Source organism: Talpa europaea (genome assembly GCF_964194135.1).
Source record: "Talpa europaea genome assembly, chromosome: 10".
Lineage (NCBI taxonomy): Eukaryota > Metazoa > Chordata > Mammalia > Eulipotyphla > Talpidae > Talpa > Talpa europaea.
This window is the reverse complement of record NC_140077.1, coordinates 92,713,767-92,738,190: the sequence shown is the minus strand read 5'-3', so window position 1 is coordinate 92,738,190 and position 24,424 is coordinate 92,713,767.

The following is a 24,424-nucleotide window of genomic DNA, read 5'->3' as shown; positions in this document are numbered from 1 at the left end:
ATTAAATGCCCCATAATGGAGAAAGAGAGCTCATGGGCATGCATGTGCATGCACGCGCACATATGCGCCTTGCAAAGCCAAGAGCCAGCAGGAAGCTAATGCCTCCCTGAGCTGGGACGGGCTCCCAAGTGAGAGGGAACCATCTCTCATCCCTGACACTTGCAGTCCATTAATATCTGCTCATGTTCTGTGACAGAAAGGGAAAATATAAAGCAGCACTTCCCTAGGAGCCTGACATGGGAGTGCCCGGTGCTTCCAAGCCCCATATGGAAGGAAACACATAATGTTCAGAGTTTATAAAATGATGTCCAAGATATTTTTCAATTGATACACATTCTAACCCTGAGTTTTAATTCAGAAAACTGAACATATTTTTCATGGTCACAAGGCTAAATCATGACAGTGATAAAAAGAAACTTAGAACCTGCAGCTAAAGCACCCCAATCCCTGACCTTTCTAACACAGCTCCTTCCTGGGACAACCCCCGCCCCTGTCCCAAGCCAGTGACTGACTTGTCACCTCTCTGTCTTAGCTATTTAGAAACCTGGGAAAGCTGGCCATTGACATGTATAGAAGGGGCTCCATTCAAGCAAATCCCATTTATGAAAAATCACACAAAGAAAAAAAAGATGACTTGGGAATGACTATCTGCATTACAAAAGAACTCTCTAGAAAAAAAGTCAATGAGTCACCATGGAATCCCTTTAAGCAGTAACCACTTCCATTATATTAAGATATGAACCTATTTACCAAAATTCAAATTGTAGACAACTTTTCAAGACATGTTATCACATGGAGAAGTATAAGTTGCCTAAATAGTGACTGAATAGCAGCCCTGGGGTAAGTTCGACTGTGGACCCAAAGTAAGTTTTCATCTGTGTCAGTGAAAAGTGCCCCAAAACATATTTAAAGCTACTAACCCACTATGAATTGACAGGTTCTCATAAAAAACAGAAAATTCTCTTGTAAATCACTCAGGTAAACTTGAGCATTACTCCCTCCCTTTGGAGCCAAAAGGCACGTCCTCCAAGAGACAGGAACGAGGTCAGCTTGAATCCCATGATGGATGAGGCTCAGGTCCCAGCACCCAGCGGGATCTTCATTCCCAAGTGAATTTGTATTTCCACCCATCTCTGTCCTCACGTGGGATGTACACGTTGTCAAAACAAGTGACAGTGCCAGAGATCCATGCTAGGCAGGAAATATGTCTCCCCCAGGGAAAGATGAGATGCGTCACTTCAAATATTCCCCATGCCAGTCCGCCTACTTCCTGCCTCTGAGCTGAGTGTGGACAGAAGACTGAGGCGGACGGCCCAGAACCACCTCTGTCCTTCTCCTGAGTGTCCAAGGCCCGAGAAAGCTCAGACACCAGCGTGGGAAATTCACCATATCATTCCATTGTCACCTCTTTCCCCCACCCTGATTGCCAAGCCCCCCCACCCAAGCAAGACTGACCTGGAGCCTCTGTGGCACCTGGTTTGGCTTCGGGTGGATGGTGCATATGACAGCCAGGCCTCTGCCCGCACAGTTGTTAGCAAGCATGGGATTTAATTGTTTTTTTCCTAACTTGCTTCTGCTGGTGCAGCGGCTTCTTCACAGTCTCAGTCCAGAAGAAATCTTTTCATTATGGCTCACAGCTGTGATCCTTGGGTTAAAAGAAATTACTCATGAAAGGGCAGCCTGGGGTAGAAAGCAGGAGCATCAGAAGAAACCCCGGCTTCCAAGGGAGAGGGAACTTCAAGGATTTATTGACATGAGGGAGATCACAACTCTGGCTTCAGGCCCAGCTGCTGACATTTGCGATAGATTCAGGCATCGCAGTTTGATTTGGAATTATTTTCTAACTCAAGCTAATAGGTCGGAGTGAGGCATTCTGATCTGCCCGTGATGGTCTAGCTGATGCCCAGGTAAAATTAAGAGAGAACGAAAATGGTTTCTTCTCTCCTCCTCCCTTGTTCCTCCTCCCCCTTCCTTCCTTGCCCTCTCCTCTAAAGTTGCTGTACCTCTACAGTGTCATCACACTCTGTGTGTAGAGCAGTAAGGAAGCTGATGTTTTCCTTTCACAGGGGAATTCACCTCCTTAGGAAATATTCATGGAGTCAGCAGGCCAGGCCCCCCAGGAAGAGAGCCAATCACCAATCACAGTGTGGGATCTGGTCTGTGTGCTGTTAAAACAGTAAATGAGAGAGGTTAGTGTGGAAAAGACTTTGAAGATTAGTTAATGCAGCCCCCTCATTTTCCAGAAGAGCACATGAGGCTCACAAAGGAGAGGGCCTTTCCCAAGACAGTGATTCCAAGACAGGATTCCACCAGGAACAAGGCCTGCTGTCTCCTATACCAGGGAGAGTGCCAAACCTGGTTTTTCTAGTCCCCCCTCCCTTTTAAACCAAGCAAGGGGGGTTGCTCTTGGCCAACAGTTTGAAAATAGCTAGTATTAATTGTGCCATGGCTGCTGTTAGGCTTTGGGCTTATTCAGGGACCCCAAATGTTCTGTCCCATTTACTACGCACTCAGCTGTGAGCTATACTTTTAGTATCTGAAGCTCAAGACTGTTACATGATTTGTCCAAGCTCTCAAAACCAGTGGGCTCAGGGTCGGTACTTAACCCTGGTCTTGTCTAACTCGGCATCATCACCTTTGTCACAGTGCTGGAAAAGGGAGCAGCGCTGACTGCTGTCCATAAAAGGATGTTCCTGGGTCTATTTGCCTCTCAGATCAAAGCTTTCACACCTGAAGAAATCTGGATGCACTTGTACTGAGAATCTAATGCAGCTGTTTGCTCCAAGCACGTGAGCCCTGTTGCCAGGACCTTCCTTTCAGCTCTCTAGGAAGAAGAGCTGAGTGAGCCAAGATGTGTCTTCTAGTTCAACTGCTCATGAAAATATCTTTTGGGGTTGCATTCTGACGGTGCCCTGTGGAATGATTTATGGGACGATGGAAAAGGATTGTTCTGTTTTTCTAATGGATCCTGAGAAATTGGCAAGAGCTGCTGGGGCTGTCATCATTCAAGCAAGTTTTTCCATGCACTGCCCCGAGATGCCACACTCTGACCACTGCTGTGGGTTGCTGGAACAGGTTACTGTGCACCCTCTGTCTAGGAAAGGGGACCCACCACGGGGCTGCAAGCCATGCTCCTAAGAGGGCTTCCCACACACACCCCTGAACCTCTGGTGCAGCCTCCTCCCCAAGAAGTCCTGTCTGAGTGCCAGTGGCCTCTCTGCACGTAGGTCACTGAGGAAATAGTCAAGAAACCATAGAAAAGGTGGTGACCACGTAGGGAAGAATAAAAGAAAATCTTCATGTGCTTCTCCTTGTTTCTCATTTCAGTTTTCTCCAAAACGTACATGCATCAGGAGTTCCTGAAAAAGTGTGTCTTCTGGGTCCTTTTGGCCCCAAGATTTCATTTCATGGGTCTTGAGTAAAGCCAGAAACCTCCACTGTCATACATGTTCCAATTAATTCTCATCAGTTGCCCAAGAAACCAGTTTGAAGACCTATCCCAACAGCTTCGAGCAGGGATCTGAGTTTTGCTGTATTCAGAGGTAAATAAATGTGAGATTGGACCCTGGGTCAGAGGTTAGGTCTTCTGGGTTTCTTTTTTTTTTAAGATTTATTTATTTATTTATACAAGCACTGGGTACAGTCAGAAGCACGGGAGGGTGAGAGAATTCACCAAAGCCAGAGCAGGGAACAGAACAGGCAGACTGACGAAGTACACTGCTGAGGGGAGCAGTGGGCGGCAGGAGAGGTCTGCCGTGCCATATGGTACCCTTGCCGGCGGCCGGGGATCAAACCAGTGCTGCAGAGGCCGTGGGCAGCTTCACAGCCCAGCGCTCAACCACTGCGCCACCAGGGGAGGCCCAGTCTTCTGAGTTTCTACTCAGCCAAGTCACTAACAGGGATGCCAAGAGTGCAGGACCTCAGAGAAATGACACGGGAGCCCGGAGGTGAGTTGTTATTCTTCCTCTAAGGTAAGGATCTTTGTCTCCTCACCTATGAAATTCACAATGGAGTTGAATTGTGAATTCAACTCCTGCGGTCCCTTCTGGCTCCAACAAGCAGAGCCCGGGCAGCAGCCTCCCACTCCAGCAACCATTTCTGGAGCTGGAGGTGTAATTGGCAAGTCAGGTGAGGGGGAGGGAGAGAAGGGGAGCCAACTATAGAATGTTTTTATGTGACCAGTACTTTACGTTCTTACCTGATATAATCTCACAGCAGCCCTATATGGTAGAACTATGGACTGATTGTCTGTGTCCCCCTAAAATTCATGTATCGAAATCTTCATTCCCAATGTGATGGTATTTGCAGGGGGGGGCCTGTGCAAGTGATTAGGTTATGCATTAGAACCCCCATGAATGGGACTGGTGACATAATAAGAATGCAGCCAAAAGATAACTGTCTACAAACCAGAAGGAAGCCCTACCAGACACTTAATCCACCAGGAACTTGATCAGGAACTTGATCTTGGAGATCCTAGCCTCCAGAACTGTAAGATAATTGTTGCTTAAGCCACCCAATCAATGGTACTGTGAGATATTAGAATACACACACACACACACACACACACACATAGTCTCTTCCCATAATTCCTGGCATGAAACTCTTAAAATCCTTGTCATTTCCTAAGTAATAAGATCTCTAAGAGGCTTTTATTCAAATAGTCAGTCTTTGACCCTGGTTCGTGACACAGACCTCCATCCTGGGTGACAGGAATGCCTGTTGTTCTAATGATGTGTCACTGATTAAGCTCCTGAGTTGAGACAGGTCACCAGAAAGACGCCTGAAATTTTCATCTCCATACCCCTTTTCCAAAGAGGAGAGAGGGGCTGAAGATAGAGTTCATAATTGATCATACCCTTATGATGATGCCTCCATAAAACTCACAAAAGCTTGAGTTTGGGGAGCTTGCAGGCCTCTGAGAATACCCATATAAAGGAGAATGATGCCCCCGTCGCTACAAGAAGAGAAACTCCTGGAAGCTGGATGCTCACAGACCTCACCTTGTGTCTCACATCATCTGGTGGCTCGGCTTAACCCTTTCTCATATCACTTAATAAACCAGTGAGTGTAAGTAAGTGTTTCCATGAGTTCTGAGAGCTGGCCTGGCAAATAATCAAATCCAAGGGACATGAGGTCCAATTCACAGTTAAGTCTAACAGAAGTTGTGGGCAACCCGGGGACCTACTACTCGCGATGAGCATCTGCAGGGTAGGGCGGTCTGGTGGTGCTGAGTCTTTTCCTGTGGGATCTGACACCATCTCCTGGTAGATAGTGTCAGAGCTGCCAACCTGACTGCAACAGGTAGTGTCATAACAGACTTATGAGAAAAGTAAAGCCTGATAAACTTGTGAGGGTCATGCAGCCAGTAGCTGACAAAACCATAATACAAAACCAGGCCTGCTTACCAGTCTAAAAAGTCCAGTCTTTTACACAGCTATTCTCTCATTCATGCATTCAAACATCTTTTTTTTTAAAGATTTATTCATTTATGCATACAAGAGCTGGGGTACAGGCCAGGAATGCGGGGGACGAGAAGATTCACCAGAGATAGAGTGGAGAACAGAACAGGCAGACTGACTGAAATACACTGCTGAGAGGAGCAGCGGGTGAGACAGGAGAGGTCTGCCGCACCATGTGGGTAGCTCCCTGGCCAGGGATCAAACTCATGCTGCAGAGGCTGTGGATTGCTTCATAGTGCAGTGCTTAACCCCTTGCGCCACCAGGGAGGCCCTGAACCAAAATGTTTTTAATGTGGGTGACATCTAATGGGACATCTAAATGGCAAGATGGTCATACCAAGATCAAAGTGACGGGTGCACCAGGGTGAGGGGCCAGATAGTCTAAGAGCCCTAAGTCAGGACTCCCATGTTCACAAGGTCAGAAAGCCGGCACTACTGGAGTGGAGCCCGCCAAGAGGGAGAGCGAAGAAAGGGGATTTGGGCAAAGACCAGGGCACACACCTGGGCAGGGGATCTTAGTGTCCATGTGATGTGAGCAGCGGAAGATTGGGAATAAGAAGAAATGCAACTGAAGTTATCTGTGAATGGTTCACTGGGGCTTCTGTGTGGCAGATGCTCATGAAGAACAAAAACAGAAATGAAAAGACAAGCTGGACAGCTGGAGAAATAGCCGAGGCAGAAGACGCGGGTGTGATGTGAGGAGGGGCAGCTTCTCTTTTTCACAGGACATCTGTATCTGATCCTGCCTCTCCACACCTCCTCCCCACAGGAAGACACTAGGTCAGCTGTTCTCAAAATGCGTCCCAGGAACCTTTAAGTATCTAACAGGACTCTCCCAGGGGGCTCTGCAAGGCCACCCCTTTCCTCACTGCATATCTGAATTTTCTTCAAATACTTCAACCAAAACAAGGTATGGTGACAGAAACCTCGCCTCTGGAAGCAGATTGAGAATCTTCTACAAAGCCAGATGTCAGAGACTCGCAAAAATGTAAAACAAACCCTCTCTTCTTGCTACATTTATTGTTTTAGAAGATATAGCTATTTCTCATTAAAAAGATGTGTTATTTATGTTAACATGCTTGCCATTTGTTATGTTTAAATGAATTGTTTTTTCCAATACCTCAGTTTTCATTTCTAACATAAAAATCTGGCAGGTAAAAGCAGCATAAATTGAAGTCTTCTGGATCCTCAATAGCTTCTAAGACTGTAAAAGTGGTCCTGAGATATTAGAATCTCTATCTTAATGACCTAAAAGATGCTGGACAGAAGCAGGGTGACAGGACATCAGTCTGCCAAACCCTTTGAGAAATGCCTCTGGGCATCCCTGGAGTTCTTCATTCACCATAAATAGATCCCTGAAGTCTCCTCCTTGGCCAGATGGGGGCTGCCCAGCCAGTGTGAGGCGGTGGAGGGTCTGCAGTGTTGCTGATGTGTGTGGAGCCCAGTGCTGCAGCGAGCATTACACAGTGGCAGGCAGTGGGGCAGGTGGGCCATGCTGCCCACCCCTCTACAGTGCGGGAATATGTTCAGCCAAATGGCTCAGCAAAGGCAGAAAGAACCACTGCCTCTGCAAGGTGCCGGTGCCTGTGCCCGTGCAAGAACTGTCTGCACTGCTGGATGATAATGAACCCTCAGGGCATTTGTTACCACTTAAACATTTCCGAGGTGCCTGCTGAGCATGTAATTGCTGTACTGGGGAAGGTGAGGGCTGAATGCTAAGGGCAGCTGTATGCATCAGGGCGCTGTTGGACTCCCGAGGCCCCCATTGCAGTCCTCTGGCAGATTTACAACAGGAAGGGCTTCTGAGGATACCATGCAAAGGCAACACGAGGTTTTGTATCTGACCAGAGTTGGAGGTCAAAACAGGGGTGTCTCGTGGACAGAGGTCCATATTGACAAGTCATCTTCAAGGTGCTCAACCCAGTTTTCTGGACTAAGGAACAAAATGCTAAAATGTTAGCAACAGCTGATGCTGGAAATCATCCTGCCCAGCTTTTGCGGAAATGTTTTCCTCCTATCTTCAGTTCACCCAGAGACGCCAAGGAAAGAAAAAAAAAAAAAAAAAAAGTTGTGTGATCAAAGAAGTTTTAGAAAAAGAGAACTATATCCATTCTCCAGTTGGAGACTGTGCTCATTAACAGTAATCTCTCTAAGAAATGCTGCAGGGAAGAAAGCTGCTTAACTTAATTCTGATACAAATGCTGTACGGAAGACAATGACTTGCCCAAGGTCATATGACAAAATTCAGAATTAAAACCCAGGTCCTTTGCCTCCCAACCAAGACTCTGACTGCACTGCAAAAACAGAAGTCTAGGGCCTCCCCGGTGGCGCAGCGGTTGAGCGCTGGGTTGTGAAGCTGCCCGCAGACTCTGCGGCGCCGGTTCGATCCCCGGCTGCTCCCCGGCCACCAGAGGAGGGTCCCACATGGCGCGCAGACCTCTCCTGCCGCCCGCTCCCCTCAGCAGTGTACTTCGGTCCTTCTGCCTGCTCTGCTCCCCGCTCTGGCTCTGGTGAATTCTCTCACCCTCCCGCGCTTCTGACTGTACCCAGTGCTTGTATAAATAAATAAATAAATCTTTAAAAAAAAAAAAAAAAAAAAAAACAAAAACAGAAGTCTGTCTGCTCTATTTTCTACCACTGAGATTAAAGACAAATCTCAAAGTTAAAACATGAGCTGAGACCATCCAAATGTTTCAACTATGGGCACCTTCCACTTTCCAGTAATACAGAAAAAGAGAGGGGTGAGGGAAAATTATCAGGGAAGGGATGGATGGAAAAAGAGTCCTGAGTCATGGTCTGCCAGGCCAATGTGTAATTTCATATGGCTACAAATTTTGTCTCTTAGGACATCAACTGGGATTCTTTCACCATCATGTAGCCATCAGAAACAGGCTGGGAAGAGATTATTTGATTATACTGTGAATTAGAGTTTTGCAAATATGCATTTAATTTAGAATTAATGGGATGCATTTTTATGAGTTAATTGAAAAAAATGAGTATTAAACACAAATTCACTGATGTTTGACAAGTAGGTAGTAAATACCCATTTTGTACATGGCAGTTAATTCCCAATAAATATGTTTCTTTCAATAACCAGCTGGTTTTAATTTAACAAATAGATAGCTGTCTGGTGACATCAGAATGGAGAACCAGAAAGCCTTCATGGATAGCAGGACTTAACAATCCTGTCTGCCCTGGAGACTCTCTGGCTAAGAGAAGTACCAGGAAGACTCTAGAAGTCTGTCTGCCAATAGTATAGCTTCCAAAGGTCCAGTTCCAAGGGGAAGACTTGACTCAACCATCACACCTCACCTCATACCACACCTCACATTAGACATCAGTTCTTAAACATAGTCTTTGATGCCTTTGAACCAAGTTAATCTCTCCCTCCCAAGTATGTCAATATCCCCATGTGTCTTCACAGCAATATTTATAGCACTGCATTAAAAACTGCAAATTCTGGGCCTCCCTGGTGGCGCAGGCGGTTGAGCACAGCACTGTGAGGCTGTCCGCAGCCTCTGCAGTGAGGGTTCCATCCCGCCGGCCTCGGAGCAACCCACATGGCAAGCAGACCTCTCCTGTCTCGCCTGCTGCTCCCCTCCACAGTGTATTTCGTCAGTCTGCCTGTTCTGTTCCCCGCTCTGTCTCTGGTGAATCCTCTCGCCCTCCCACACATCTGGCCTGTACCCTGGTTGTTGTATAAATAAAATAAATCTTTTGAAAAAAATGAAATTCTTAAAAAAACAAAAACAAAAACAAAACCCTGCAAATTCCTCCTTTGTTCCTGCAGCACTATTCACAATAACCAAGACATGGAAATAACTCAAACACCCAATGATGGATGAATGGATAAAGAAGATGTGGTCAAAATGCATAATGGAATACTACTCAGCATTCTGTCCCTTTTCTCCATATCCTCAACAATGCTTTTTGTTTGTGGTCTTTTTTATATAGGTTATTCTCACAGGAGTGAGGTAATATCTTGTGGTTTTGATTTGCATTTATTGATGGCAAGTAATGCTAAACATTTTTTTTTTCATGTACCTGTGGCTATCTGCATGTCTTCTTTGCAATAGGTGCCTATTTAGCTCTTCTGCCCATTTTTTTAATCGTCTTACTGTTGTTGAGCTGTATGAGTTCTTCATAAATCTTGGATATAATTTCCTTATCTGATGCATGGTGTGCAAATATTTTCTCCTATTCCGTAGGGTATCTCTTCATTTTGTTTACAGTCTCATTTGCTGTATGGAGGTTTTAACTTTGATGTAGTCCTGTTTGTTTATTTTTGCCTTTGTTTCCCTTGGCTTTGGAGTTGAGTTCCTAAAACATCCCTGAAGCTAATTATTATGGAATGTTTTGCCTATGTTTTCTTTTATGTATTTTATGGTTTTAAGTCTATATCCAAGCCTTTAATCCACTTGAGTTAATTTTTATGTATGGTGTGAGATAGTCTATTTTCATTCTTTTGCATGTGGCTGTCCTGTTCTTCTGACATTTATATGTTAGAGACTTTCTTTTCTCCAGCATATACTCGTCTCCATTGTTGTAGATTAACTGTCATGTAAGTGTGGGTTTATTTCTGGGTTCTCAGTTCTATGCCATTGGTCTATACATCTATTTTTAATCCAAGACCATACTTTTTTAATTACTACATCTTTGTATCATAGCTTGAAGTCTGGGAGTGTGACATCTCCATTCTTGTTCTTTTTTGTTTGAGTTGCTTTGGTTATTCAGCGTCTTTGTGGTTCCATATAAATTTCACTGATGCATTCTCTATGTTTTTGAAGAATGCTATTGAAACTTTGGCAGGATTGCATTGACTCTGCATATTGCTTTGGGTAAAAAGGCCATTTTAACAATGTCAGTTCTTCCAATCCATGAGCAGGGAAAATCTTCCCATTTCCTTGTGTCTGCTGTTTATTTTAACTAAGTCTTAGATTTTTCATTGTATAGGTCCCTCACCTCTTCTGTTAAGTTTACTCCTAGGTAATTATAATAATTCTTTTAGATGCAAACATAAATGGAATTGTCTTCTTGATTTCTTTCACTTCTAGTTTGTTGTTTGCATATAGAAACCCAATGGATTTTTGTGACCTACCACTTTATTGTACTGGTTTATTGTTTCCAACAGTTTTGTAGTTAAAGTCTTTCAGATTTTCTGTGTACATTATCATGTCATCTGCAAAAAGTGATAGTTTTACTTCTTTTCCAATTTGGATTCCATTTATATTTTTCTCTTGCCATATCGCTCTGGCTAGGAATCCCAATACTATGGCTGTGTTGAATAATAGTGGCATAAGTGGACATTCTTGTTTTGCACCTGATCTTAAAGGAAAAACCTTCTGTTTCTCACCATCTAGTGTGATCTTATCTGTAGCTTTGTCATATATGGTCTTTATTATGTTGAGATGTTCCTTTTATCCCCCATTTTTAGGGGTTTTATCATAAATGAATGATGTTCTTACCAAATGTTTTCTCTGTATCTATTGCTAGGATCCTGAGTTTTATCTTTCCTTTTTTTTTTTTTTTTTTGTGAAGTGGTAAATTACATTGATCAAGTTTTGGATATTAAACCATCTTGCATCTCTTGAATAAATCTCACTTGGTCATGATACATGATGCTTTTAATGCCTTATTGATCTGCTGATATTTTATTGAGCGTTTTGCATCTATGTTCAACAGGGATATTAGTTTGTAGTTTTCTTTTTGTATGATGTCCTTGTCTGTTTTTGGAATCAGGGTAAGATGACCTCTTTGTATTATCCCTATCCTGACTCTCCCCCTCCCCATACTTCCTCTATTATATTATTCAAAATGTGGAGACGATAGCTAGATATCCAGAAGTCAAATTGGATTAGGATGCAATCTTAATCATAGTCATATATAGAGGGTATCAGGGCAGAAATGGAGGAAAAACCTGGGTCCTTGGAGATTTTTTGGACTGCCATATTATTCTTAGACTGTCTCCATGCTCTTTTATAACAGATAATAAATCCAAGCACTTCTAAGCCATTGTTATATAGTTAGATACAGTTGTACTTATTTCTGATGATTACAAACAATAGGCAGAAATATTTATGAATGCTTACAGTATATGGTTAAATGTTGTACTCATTCTACTCTCACCTGCATGAAAACCCAATGGGGTCACTATCTTTATTGTACAGGTAAAAACAAAGGTTTCCAGTCATTAAGTAGTAAGTCCAAGGTCACACAGCTATAATTAGTCAGTCTGAATTGCATTTAGTCCAATCTGACTCCAGGATCAGAACCCTTAACTACTTCAAGAGCAGACTCTCAAATGAATGACCCACTACTTTTGAGAAAAAAACATCAGTCTGAGAATGGCAGTAGGATGAGCTTAGCATCTAACTGTCCTCCAACAAATCATGTCACTTCTCAGTGACTTGGTTCCCTTACCTATAAAATTACAGAACAAATACTCCTTATTGAATAACTTAAATATATAGGAGCTCTTATAAGCAGATATGAACTCAGTCAGTGCTCAAAACCACCCTACAATTCTTTTATTTTTATTCTTTCATTCATTCATTCATTCATTTATTTTATACATTTTTTACATCATTTTAATTTTGTACAATGTATTGCTGTCACTTTATAGATGAGGATTGAGGTCAGGTGGGAAGTTAAAATCACTACTTAGCATGTTGTGGACAAAAGAGGAGATGACAGGACTGGCTCTATCTGACCAACTCTGATTTACTCTGGGATCTTCCTCCCAGATCCTTGTAACATCCTAGTATTACTCTTTCACACACTATGAAAAAGGAGTTTCAACTGCTAAGTAATGGAGTGAGAATTCAAAACTAGGCCGGTTTAATGCCAAAATAGAATACTTCCCCAAATTTCACAAGTGTAAGGAAAAGGTAGAAAAGTCAGTATCTGAAGATGGGGATAGAGCCATATCGTCTGTTCATTGCCCAGCACTGGATATGTAGGGAACATGCCATCCTCTGTAGGACTAAACGACAGGGAAGTCTAGTGTGTCAGGCAAGCGTGCCAGAATAGTGGGGATAAAAGGGTTCTCCCACCTCAGCCAAAGCTTCCCCAACCCTCCAGAGAGCGCTTGGTAAAGTCCCTGAGGGCAGAGGCTGTATCAGCCTTACAGACTGCTATATCTGGAAACAGCCTGGCACTTAATTTGAACTTAGGATTTGTATTAGTTTCCTGTGGGTGCCATAATCAATCACCAGAAATCGGGGGACTTATCAATACAAATTTGTTCTTCACAGTCTTGAAACTAGAAGTTTGAAATCAAGGTGTTGATAAGACCAGGGTCATGAAGGTTCTGGGGGCTCGGAGCATCCAGAAATCCTTGATGTACCTTTGACTTATACCTGAATCACCCTACCAGCCTCTGTTGTCATATGGCATTCTTTTAGGTGTATCTTTCTGTGTCCTCTTCTTTTCTCATAAGGAAACCAGTCATTGGATTAAAGTCATCCCTAATCTAGTATAACCTCATCTTCTCTTGATTACTTCTCAAAGACCCTTACCAATAAGGCCATATTCACAGGTACTGAGGTCAGTTTCTACATATATTTTAGGAAGACACAATTCAACCTACTACAGGGACTATTGGTTGAATTGCATTGAATAGGTTGACTCTTTGCAAAAGAATTATTTTTCTGCTAAGAATAGAGACTGAAGAAAGCCATCTTTGTTTTGAGATGTGAAAGTCTCCCCCACACACACACACACACACACACACACACAAACCCTGTGCATGTCAGTGTACCTGTGTATGTCTCTGTGTGTGTTCCATGGCCTGCCATAATGTGGAATTCTATCCTTACAGATGAATTCTTTGGGCAGTCCCCTAAGAAACTAGCCATTAAATTAACTGTCACTCATATTGAAACTTAATCCATCACGGTGCATTTGCAGAGTGAAAGGCACTGCAAGGATGGCAAATGTGATGTGGAAAATGCAGGGGGAAATGCTGGCATGAGGCATGATGTCTGGAGATACAAGTATTAGTAGGCCCATAGTAGGTACCTAGGAGGCTGTACCATCAAGAAGGAGTGAGACATGAACAGGAAAGGAGAACAGCTTCCCTGTGTGAGCAGTGGGGGCCAGTGACTTTAACACTCCAGAATCCCTGCACATGTGGACACTGTAGACCCCACGTCTCGCCAAAAGACAGTGCTGAAATGACTTGTACCAGGCTCCTAAACCATCATGGTCAGAAGTGAAGGTGGAATGGACAGGAAGGAGAGGTAGAAAGAGCTCCGGGGGGAAGGGATGGTGGAGAGGGTGAAGCAGGGCCACCCACCCAGCCCATCTGCCTGGCAGCAGGGAGGGCTTCAGGACGCACTGCTGACCTGGGCCCTAAATGAGAGCCCTGGGCATGGTGGGCCCGGCCTCGCCCAGACTGGCAGGTGTCCTGACTGGCTCACAGCTCTCCATCTGGCCAGGTGCAGTGTGTGCTCTTCCCATTGCTCAGCAAAGTGGCTCTGAAGTAGCAGCTGCCCTAAGAGAGCGGTGGAGAGGGAACTAAATGGGGGGAAAATGAGAGCGAATGAGCACATGAGTGAAGCCCTAGGAATGTGCTTCAAGTTGTGGGAGAGTGGAGCAGGAAAGGGACCTCCGTCGGGAGCTGGCTCTCAGCAGGCACGGAGGAAGAGTCCAAATTAACCCTGATAGGAAACTTAGCTCTCCACGCAGCACAGCGCACATCTAGAGGGAAAGCCATTTGAAGATTCTCTGCCACCAAATCAAACTGTTCGTTTCCCATTAAGGGCCCATCACATGCAGTAGGTATTCTTGGCCCAGGCTATTATGCTTCTGGGTTATTGTTTTAAATTTGAGTCATTACAACAAATTACTGTACTTAGCCTTTCTCAAGAAGCTCTGAGGACTTACTGTCACTCAGTCCTGCGCGCTGCCTCTCGTGAAGCTACTCTGCCTACAGAGGAGGGGAGCCCTGTCCAGATGCTTACAGGTGCTTGGGTGGACTCCTGCGGGGCTCTCTGGGTGTACCGCCACCTTCCTTTGTTCCCAGTATCTAAGTCAGTCTTTACTCTCCCTGCCCTTTTGGGGGAGAAGCCAAAAAGATCAACTGAGTGGGAAGTGTGTGTCCTCCATTGAGTTAAGTGAGAACTTCAGGAATTTCTTAAGACCTCTGGCTCTGTCTTTGAGCTTGGGGAGGTGCAAGTCACTGGAGAGAGGGGAGTCTGGCAGTAGGCTCCCCCTTCGGCTTTGGTGGGAGGGGAGTGGGGCAGACCCTATGTGGGCACATGAGGACACTCCGTACATGCCAGAGATGGTTGGTGCTTCCGGGCAACCTGGGCCAGAAGCTCTACAGTGAGTATCAGCAGGGGGGTCCACAAGGCTCCCCGTTGTCCCCTTGCTGAAAAGCTCAGCAAGTTTTCTGCATCTTGAGATGTGAAAGCAGTCATTTTCCAATCTTCCGCTGAACTGTCTCGTTTAATCGTGCTCTGTGTAGGATTTTGCACACATAGACAGCCATGTCACATACTTCTAAAGCACAAAAGATTCAATGCAATCCTACTTTCTCTCAAATGGATTAAACACTAAGTGTATTTGTAGGGTAAGGTAAAAGGTACCAGGCTTTTCTGCCCTCCCACCATTAGGATAGATGACGGAACCCTGTGGTCCAGAATGCATGCCTGATGGCAGGCACCTGGAGTAGGGTGTGGGCATACGTAGGTGGGGTACACCTGGGCTAAGGCTGGATTTATAAGGGCGGTGTCACGGAGATGCCAAAAAAGCAGAACGAAGAAGCAGAGAAGCAGAAGCATGAGAGAGCAGAACAGCAGAGAACCAGAGAAGGCCAGAGTGAAGACTTGCTGGAGGCTGGGAGGCCCGCCAGCCTCCTGGCCCCCCAGAACCCCTGCCTGCTGTTTACCTGGTAAATCCCCAAAAAAGCCTGCAAAAGCCACTGAGGGCTCCAGGACTCTTTTCTCCTTTACCCCGTCTGCATGGGATCATAGAAAACCTGCCCTGTGCCCATTCCTGCCCTTACAGTATTGTCTCAAAAAATGCTAATTTTGAAATAGTAACCAATGTAGAGGTTACTAATATATTTCCTACTTTTTCAAGTACTTACTCAGCTCCCACTGTCAGGTACTCTTCTAAGAGGGTAAATATACATCATCCTACACTTGGTACTGTGAGTTTCCCCATTTTACAGATAAGGAGACTGAGAATCAGAGAGGTTAAATGATTTGCTCAAGGTCACAAAAATACTTCCTACATGGTAGAGCTGGGATTTGACCCCAGTTTGCATCCAGAGTCTACATGTGCATCACTGCTGCTTTTTACAGCCTTCCTCTCTGGTTTCATAAACCAGTGATTTTATCAAAGATGAGACCCAGGTGATAATCGTTTCCTCCCTCCTATTGGCCCTCAATTCCCCATCGTGAGTTTCAGCACCTTTTTCTCACAGGCCCAGGGTGTAATCACCTCACTCAGCTGCTGAGGGTATGTGAGACCACACAGGTGAAGGTGATTTGTCAACTGGAAGGTGCTAAGAAATGAAGGTTCCCATCGGCCCCATGGGCTCACACATTTCTGCAATGCTTTTCTTCCTATCTCAGAAAAGGATTCTTCATTATTCCTTTTCTGCACATTTATAGGCTAAATCTCCATATGTCTTTCCTAACTGGAAAGACAGTTTTCCATAACTGGAGCAAGCATGCCTGCTTTTTCTTTTCCCTAATCTCTGCCAAATGGGTCCAAAAGTCACTGTCTGGAGCATATCCAGAGCTTGCCCCAGCTGCAATATTTCATCGGCCCTGCACTTTCCTTCAACACGCTCGGTTTCTTCTCACTCACCAGATACTTTTACTTCACTCTCACCAGAAGCTTGTGAAATACACCCCACATGTGGCTGTGCTTTGTCATTCCCCTGCCACCCACCGAATTCCCTAGAAAAGTCAGTATCTAAAATGTCTTCCTTTGTCTATTCTGCACTTTCCTCTGTAATCCTAATCTCCCCACCCTGATCCACGTGCCTGTACAGAGTACTCAGCCTGGCATCCTCAGAGCCCTCAGCAGGGCCTCTCTCCCCAACCAGCAAGCAAGCGGCCGGCAGGGCTGACCGCGAAGCCTCCCTCCCGCCCTGACCTTCTATCCCATTGGACTCTGAGATCTTGAGCACCAGAGTACTATTTCCCAGTCTTCTCCAAAATGGAAGAGCCTAGTGTCCAGGATCCTTTCCAGAAGGTTCCTCTGTGCCTCTGTTTCACCACTTTGTCCTGCTTTACAAAATTCTGCATACATATATGTTACTCCATGTGCTCCCAGTGGATATAAAGCTGGGAAGTGCTGATAAAAGAAAAGCAGTGCCTCCATTGTGGGGCCTGCATCCCTTCTCTAAGAAGCCATGCTCAGGCCCTAATAGGGAGGGTGAGAAGTGGGGTAGTCCATGTTTTTGTGAGCACAACTTTGGAGGAATCCTGCCACAAGGCCCTCAGACACAGCAATGTGGAAACTCCTGTTAGGATCACACTCCCACATCCATGGACTATCCCCCCCCTTCTCTCCCCAGTAATCACTCTGGGTCCAGCAACTGGCACTGTCCTAAAAGTCCTGAGACCAAAAGCACATGCCCCTTACACCAAGTGAAGGCCAGAAGCTGCCCCTGGCTCAGGCAGATCCTGCACGTCACCACCACGCAGAAGCCAATGCCTCCAACAAAACAGGTGTGAGGGTTGTGTCCTTGGAAGATGTTCTCAATAAGATATTTTCATAGTTGTGACACCTGTCTTTCCCATCAGTGTGAGAGGGAAGTGATATTAAGCTTTGAACATACTTTACTGATTGTACAGCATACACATATGTGCATACACACATTCATACAAAATACACACAAACACACATACACAGAGCTTTCAGAGCATAGTGAGTTCCTCAGAGAAAAGCAAAAAACTTAAATGAGACAGGTGATCACCTTGGAAATGACTGAAAACCAGAGCAATTTGATGTCTGAAAGAAAAAAATAGCTTTTAGTCACAGAAATATGCATGTGGATATTGAGTCATTCACTTAAAAACACCTGCTTTAGAAACATCTCTTGGGAACAACTTCCATCTATATTAGAATTCATAAAACAAAAACACTCTGAATGTGTTATTAAAATGTTAAAATCAGAAACCATAGGAGAGAAGCCAGAGAGACTTTGGTTGCCCAAAGAGGGAAATCCCTGAGCAATCCCAATTCTCAGTAAGATTTTATTGTGATATATAAAAATACAGCAATGGCTGGAAGACTAGAGATACCCAGCTTCAGGCAGTTGGGGAGAATTATCAGCTCAAGTAGCAGCAGAAGAAAGAAAGGGAATGGTAGAAAAAATGCACTTATGGTGCGATTTCCTGCACAATGCGCTGGGGAACTAGCAAGGGGGGTGTCATGCCACCCCAGCCGCAACCCCAAGAGGCTGGGGACCAGGATCCCAGATGCAGAAATCAGACAGACACAATTGCCCGTTTCCATGACACAGCTCTGCACAGGGAGCGGGTGCCCGCCTCCGCCACGCTGCCTACAGAAAGGGCCCAAGTGAATATGGGGGCACAGTTTCTGCACCAGTCTTACTCAGTTACTGAAGTCTTGGCATGATGGCCCCCTTTGTGATGTGGAAGTGGGGAGTGAACAGTGTGGAGGGAGTAGTGAGTCCCTGGTTCTTTAACATGTGTTTGTGGTGATAGCATGTAAGTCAAAATCAAGGGGGAAGACAATTCTTCTAGACCCCCACCTCAGAAGTTCTTCAGAATAAACAAGAGAACATGGGTTCTGAAGTTAGGTTAACTTAGGTTTGAACCCCAACTTTGCCACTAACTAAGGAATGAGTTCAAGCAGGCTGTTTAACCTCTCTGTGCCTCAGTGTTCATATTTGTAAAAGGGTGCGTGTAGTTACATTGAATAATAGTAGTAATAGCTACCATTTATTTAGCACCAATTTACCTGCCAATTTCTTTTATATGAAATTCACATGTGCAAACATATTGAATTTCCAATAAGTCCCTAATGGAATATTCTTATCACCTTTTTACAGATCAGGAGGCTGAGGTGCAGAGTTGCTAGATAATACACCCAGTGCCAATACAGATACCTGGTATCGGAGCCAGGGTTGGAAGCAGACAGACCCCAGAGCCTGTGCTTTGATCACCAGGGGAGACAATATTGGGGCAGCCAACAGCACCGGGCCTGCACTCTGGCGTGGGGATACTTAGTGAGCCCTTCACCTTTCTGTTACTTGTCCACCTCAGATTCACCTACTTTTATACTGAGTGGCTAGAACAGGAATTAACTTCAATCCATGAAAACTTGAATCAGATGTTTGCAAGAAGGAAAATGATCTACAAATCTTTATGGCTATTGTTGAATCCAGCTACAGATGTGCACATCTGGCAGGCCATGGCTGCGAGAGAACTTGGAGATTCTCTAAGCCAATTCTCACACTCATCAGTTAGAGAAACAAGGGTCCAGCAAGAACAAGTGACACACCGGCTACACACAGTTTGTGTAGCACTAAGCAAACACAGGGTGTCAGGGGGCAGGGGTGGAGTCCGTGACATGGTCCCTGGTAGGAGGACAGGGAGAGTTAGATAGATCTGCTCTAGGATTTTAGGAGACAGACTTATGGCCACATTGCTGCAAGTACCAGAGTAACCTCAGAGAGCAACAGGTGAACCTCTAATGCATCAACCCAGAACTCAGTTGTGAAGGCTAACAGGGTGGCAGGTATTTGGATTTCGGACACACTACTCTCTACCTCCTTTCTGTCCTGCAACACAGCTCCAAAAAAGAGTCCCCCTACCTTCAGACAGATCCAGATTAAGAAGACCAGGCTCTTTTGAAACCCAATGGAGTATGTAAGGCTTTAAAATATTACCAAACAGCTTGCTCCAGTAAAGTACATAAGTAAGTCAAAATCATGAATTTCTATTGAGACCCTCACAGCCATAATACATGTAATACACATAACCCTTTACTTGAAATGAATGTGAAGAATTGAAAGGATTGAAATAACCATCTGGGGATGGCCATGGGGTGGAGGGTCCAAGAAAAGGTCAGTCACAGAATCCTCTGACTTTTCAAACACATGAAACATAATTAATAGCCTAGCCAAGGGCTTCTGAAGATAAGAATTTTGTATATGAGTTTAGTTGAAAACATGATCATTTAGGAAAAAAAGAGCTAATGAGATAATAATGCCCATGTAAATTGAAAAACAAGAAACAAACCAGAGTAACTAAATCCACTGTAGTGTTTCTTGACTTCTTTCTCATCAGCCTTGTCTTTCCCTAATGAATCTGATTTTTGACTCTATGACTCCAAGTTAATTAGGCTTGCCCTTTCTACCTGTTCAAGTAGAGAGCGGCCAATAATGTTAGAACCAAGCATCATATGAATAATATACTAGCCTCCCCTTACATTATCAGAGAATGCTAAGAATCTGAGATATAAGTGACTCACTCAAGCTAGAGAGCTGATGGCAGATCCAAACTGGAGCCCATGATAAAAGTCTTCTGCCTCACATATTAAAAGAAAAACTAGCAACAACAATTGTTGGTGAAGATGTGGAGAAAAAGGAATTCTCCTGCACTGTTGGTGGGAGTGCAAACTGGTCCAAGCACTATGGAGAGCTGTGTGGAGATTCCTCAACCTGCTAAAGATGGAGCTTCCATATGATCCAGCAATTCCACTCCTAGGTATTTACCCAAAGGACACAGAAACATTAATTCAAAAGGGCACCTGCACTCCTAAGTTTATGGCAGCACTATTTACAATAGCTAAGCTATGGAAACAACCCAAATGCCCCAAAATAGATGACTGGATCAAGAAGATGTGGTACATATATACCATGGAATATTACTCAGCATTCAAAAAAGATAAACACATGCAATTCGCAGCAACATGGATGGAGCTGGAAGAGATCATGCTCAGCAAAATAAGCCAGAAAGAAAAAGAAAAATACCGGATGGTCTCACTCATAGCAGGAATTTAGAAAACCTAAATAAGGGATGAGGAAAAAGACTAATTATAATAAAGTGAAAATCAAAATCAACAAGCAACTACAAACCAGAGACACACTACGGGGGCGGGGGAAGGGGGAGAAGGGAGTAGGATCAAAACAAGGGGGGTGGGAATTTTATGGGGACTATAACCAAGATGAAAATGCATACATTGTGCAAAAATGAAAAATGATGTAAGAAATACACACACACACACATATATATATATATATATATATATATATATATATATATATGAAGTCTTCTCCCTCTACTTCCCTGCTTTATATATTTATCCAGGTAACTGCTGTGCTTTCCAAACTCTACCTCTCTCATCCCTCCCTTCCTCTGACATGCACATGGATATAATTCCACTGGACAGGTTCCCAACTGACAGCTTGAGCTGGTCAGCCCCAGTAATTCATGTATGTACAACATTGCAAATACACAAACCAGATACGTGGCGAAGGGCCCCGGATTTTAATTATATCTTATTTCACAGCTGCAGTCAATTCCTGCTACAGCTTAATAACCAGGTTGCACGAGCCGTGAACACTTTTTGTTGTTAATTTTGCTCAGGAAAATTGAGTTTTTACTACCATTTTGGCAGAAATGCTTATCATAACAATTATGATAAAGTGATGAGTATTGGAAACATCTGCAGGAATGAACTTGAAGACAGAAGGATGTCAGTTAGTCTGGTTATGTAGGAAAATGTGTTGTGGGAAATTAGGGTTATGTTTGTCACCTGCTGAAAACAAGGGGTAAGTAAGGGGTCCAGGCCTCTTCTTGTCCCCTGCTGGGATGCCGGGGAGAGACGGGGAACATGCCTGGCCTTGATGCTCAGTGGCTTGACTGACTTCCTTGTAGCACCCACCGTCTGGATGGCTTTCAGGGAAGCCTTAAATGAAGAGGTAAAAGATAATCCTGGGTTACTTGGAGAATAGAAGAAAGAATCTTGAGGAAAAGTGTAGATGAGTTGAGAAGAGGGGGTGACTCTTGCAAGGTCACATAACTGATGAATAAGGTCAGCTTTCTGACTCGTGTGCCAGAGCTCTTGCTCCTGTGCCTAAAATCAACTCCAACTGAGGTTTCAGTGAAGGAGTGAATGGGGTACATCTGTCATGGATCACAGCGTGCCTTCAGAAATGTGAAAATGAGAAAGAATATTCAGCAAAAGAATCTATATACAGTATGTAGAAGTCACGTCTCAGCATGAAAGATTACCAAGAGATGGGTTGGGGAGAGAGAGAAAGACAGTCTCCAGAAAGGATATGGAAATAATACAGATAAAAGAATAAAAGAAAGAAAGTTTATTGGAATTAATTTTGTCTGGTGGAAATGAAAACACTGGTGCATTATTTGTGTATCATGATATAACAAATGGCCACAAACTTAGTGATTTAATGCATCCATGTATCATCCCACAGTTCTGTGGGTCAGATGTCTGGATACAACTTCACTAATTCTCTGCTCAGACTGTCACAGGCTGGAATTATGGTGTCATCTGGGGCTGGGGTCTCACTTGAAGTTCGAGGTCTTCTTCCAAGGTCACTCCATTGTTGGCAGAATCCATTCCCTTGCAGCTATAGAACTCATGGACACTGTGTCTTCAAAGCCAGCAAAGATTTCCCATTCCAGGCTGTTATTAAGTGTTATATTCACAGCAACAACTGTCTCATAGTAATTACAGTTTCTATCACACTCAAGGGGAGAGAATCACAAGACACACACCACGGTCAAGAATCTTGAAGGCCATCTCATGACTAGCTGACCACAGTGGGATAGATAAAAGAAATGAAGAACCAACAGCACTTTGCTGGTCAAATGGGAGGAATGCAACACTGGCCTCGATGATTAGAATATCTTATGAATGCACAGGGCCATCAATATTTTAAAGTAATTTCATATGCATGAGCTTTTTTGTTCCTTGAAGTAATCTTATGAAACAGATAGATTAGATGCCATTATTTCTATTTCACAAATGAGAAAATGGAGGTTCACACAATTTAAGTCAATAGCCTAAGGTTACATGGTGCATCGCAGGCTCAGCCACAACCAGTATTATAAAGTGAGTTTCCTGCCTATGTGTTCAAAACCATTTCCCCTACACCATCCTGAATCATTGCTACTGAAATGCATATACACCAAGCATGCATATACACAAAGCCTTTCCTTTCCTTTGGGTAGCTCTGGTCTCCAGACACGACCAGACTGCAGAGATCTTACCTTCTGAACTCACGAGAGGAGTCCAGGCTCTACCAAAGTGGTTTGGCTCTGGGTTTCCCTGCAATTCTCATGTTCATCATGCAGGAAAGCACAGCTCCCTTTCTGTATTAGAAATCCCTGGCTTCATGACACATAGCAAAAGCTTATCTCCAATCTCCAGCCTTAGATGGCAAGTGCAAAGAGTGTGACTTGACTGGGAAGACGTTATGACAACAATGATGAGACCACAACTCTGGAATCCTCTTGATGGTATTACTGTTACCATTTCCAATAGAAATAGCTGAGCTTCATTTTGGGGGTGGAGTGGATGATTTATGGACTATTCTTTATACATCCTAGAATGTGAAGAGTGCTCTTACTGGCAGGAATCAATGGGTAGGCAAAAAGGGAAAGAAATCACTTATGCTTTACACTTGGGCATTCACATCTCCCCACACACATACTCACCCCACACATGTGTGTGCACACACTGCATAGGTCCCAGTCAAAGCCCCTGCCTGGTGGCTGGTGTGCTGAGCAGTGAGTTATGAGAAGGAGCTTGCTCACACTAGCTGTCAGTCATCTGAGCCCAAACTGTAACGTTATAAGCTCATTAAATATATATCCCTTAAAGGAACCAGTGACGGAGGGGATTCGAATTATGAAAACAGCAAAAACTCTGTGGTGATCAAAACACATCATTAAGGACATGAGGGAAGAGAGAAAGAAGGTGAAAGAATCCCCTTTTCTTCTCTTTTACATCCTGCTACTCTGGCCTGAGCAAAGAGAGAAAGACACTGTTTTCCTGGGTCTAAGGTTACTCACCTTTAACAGAAGAGGGTGTAATGGAGAGAGATGCAAGACAGAATAGTTAGATGAGCTTTGGCGTGAGGCTGATTTATTCTTCATTGTCCTAGTACTGAGACCAGGAAAATTACTTAATCTCTGAGAACCTCAGTTTTCTCAGTAAATATGCAAAAAATGCTTAAATCATAAGATTATGGGAATTACTTATGTTAATATATGTAAAATAACTAGCACAGTGTGTGGCTTATGGCAGACACTCAGTAGAGGTTACTTTCTCCTTCCTGCCCTCAGCATCCTTTCTGGTTCTCCCTCCACCAACTCATCTTTTCTTTTTGAGATTCTATAATTATAAGTCTTTCTTTCAATGGTTAAGTCATTCAAAATACTAAAGCACCGTGAAAAATTATGCCTTAGCATTTCTGATAGACTGTGTGTGGCACCCTGGCATTCTCCCTCTCCAATCTCCCTTGGAATTACCTATGACAAAAATAAAAAATACGTATGCACTTATTTGTCAGCATCAAGATCAGATGTTCCTTCTGGGAAGTTTTTTCCACTCTCCGGCGAAGCCCTCACCAGTCCCTTCCCCCTGGTGCTCTGCACACAGCATGTGTCATGCAAAATCAAGGCAACAGCTTCCGTGAGGATGAACATTTAGTATCTCAGATGCACTCATCTAACCTTGCTGTTAGGATGATCGTGAAATGCTCTGAGGTGTGTGAGCCAGTGAGAATCTCATTCTACTTTGCAGTCTGAGGGACAGGAGTAACGAAGAAAATGTGTAGGATGCCGAAAGGGGTTGGAGTAAATAAAACACAAGAGTCAGCTGCTTCCTCTGGCCTTACAGGATTGAGCCTGATGATGCTGTCAGGTGTCAGAGACACCTTTTCAGGGTGAATCCTGGTGTGTTTCTCTCTTGCCCGCAAACTCATAATGACACTAAAATTA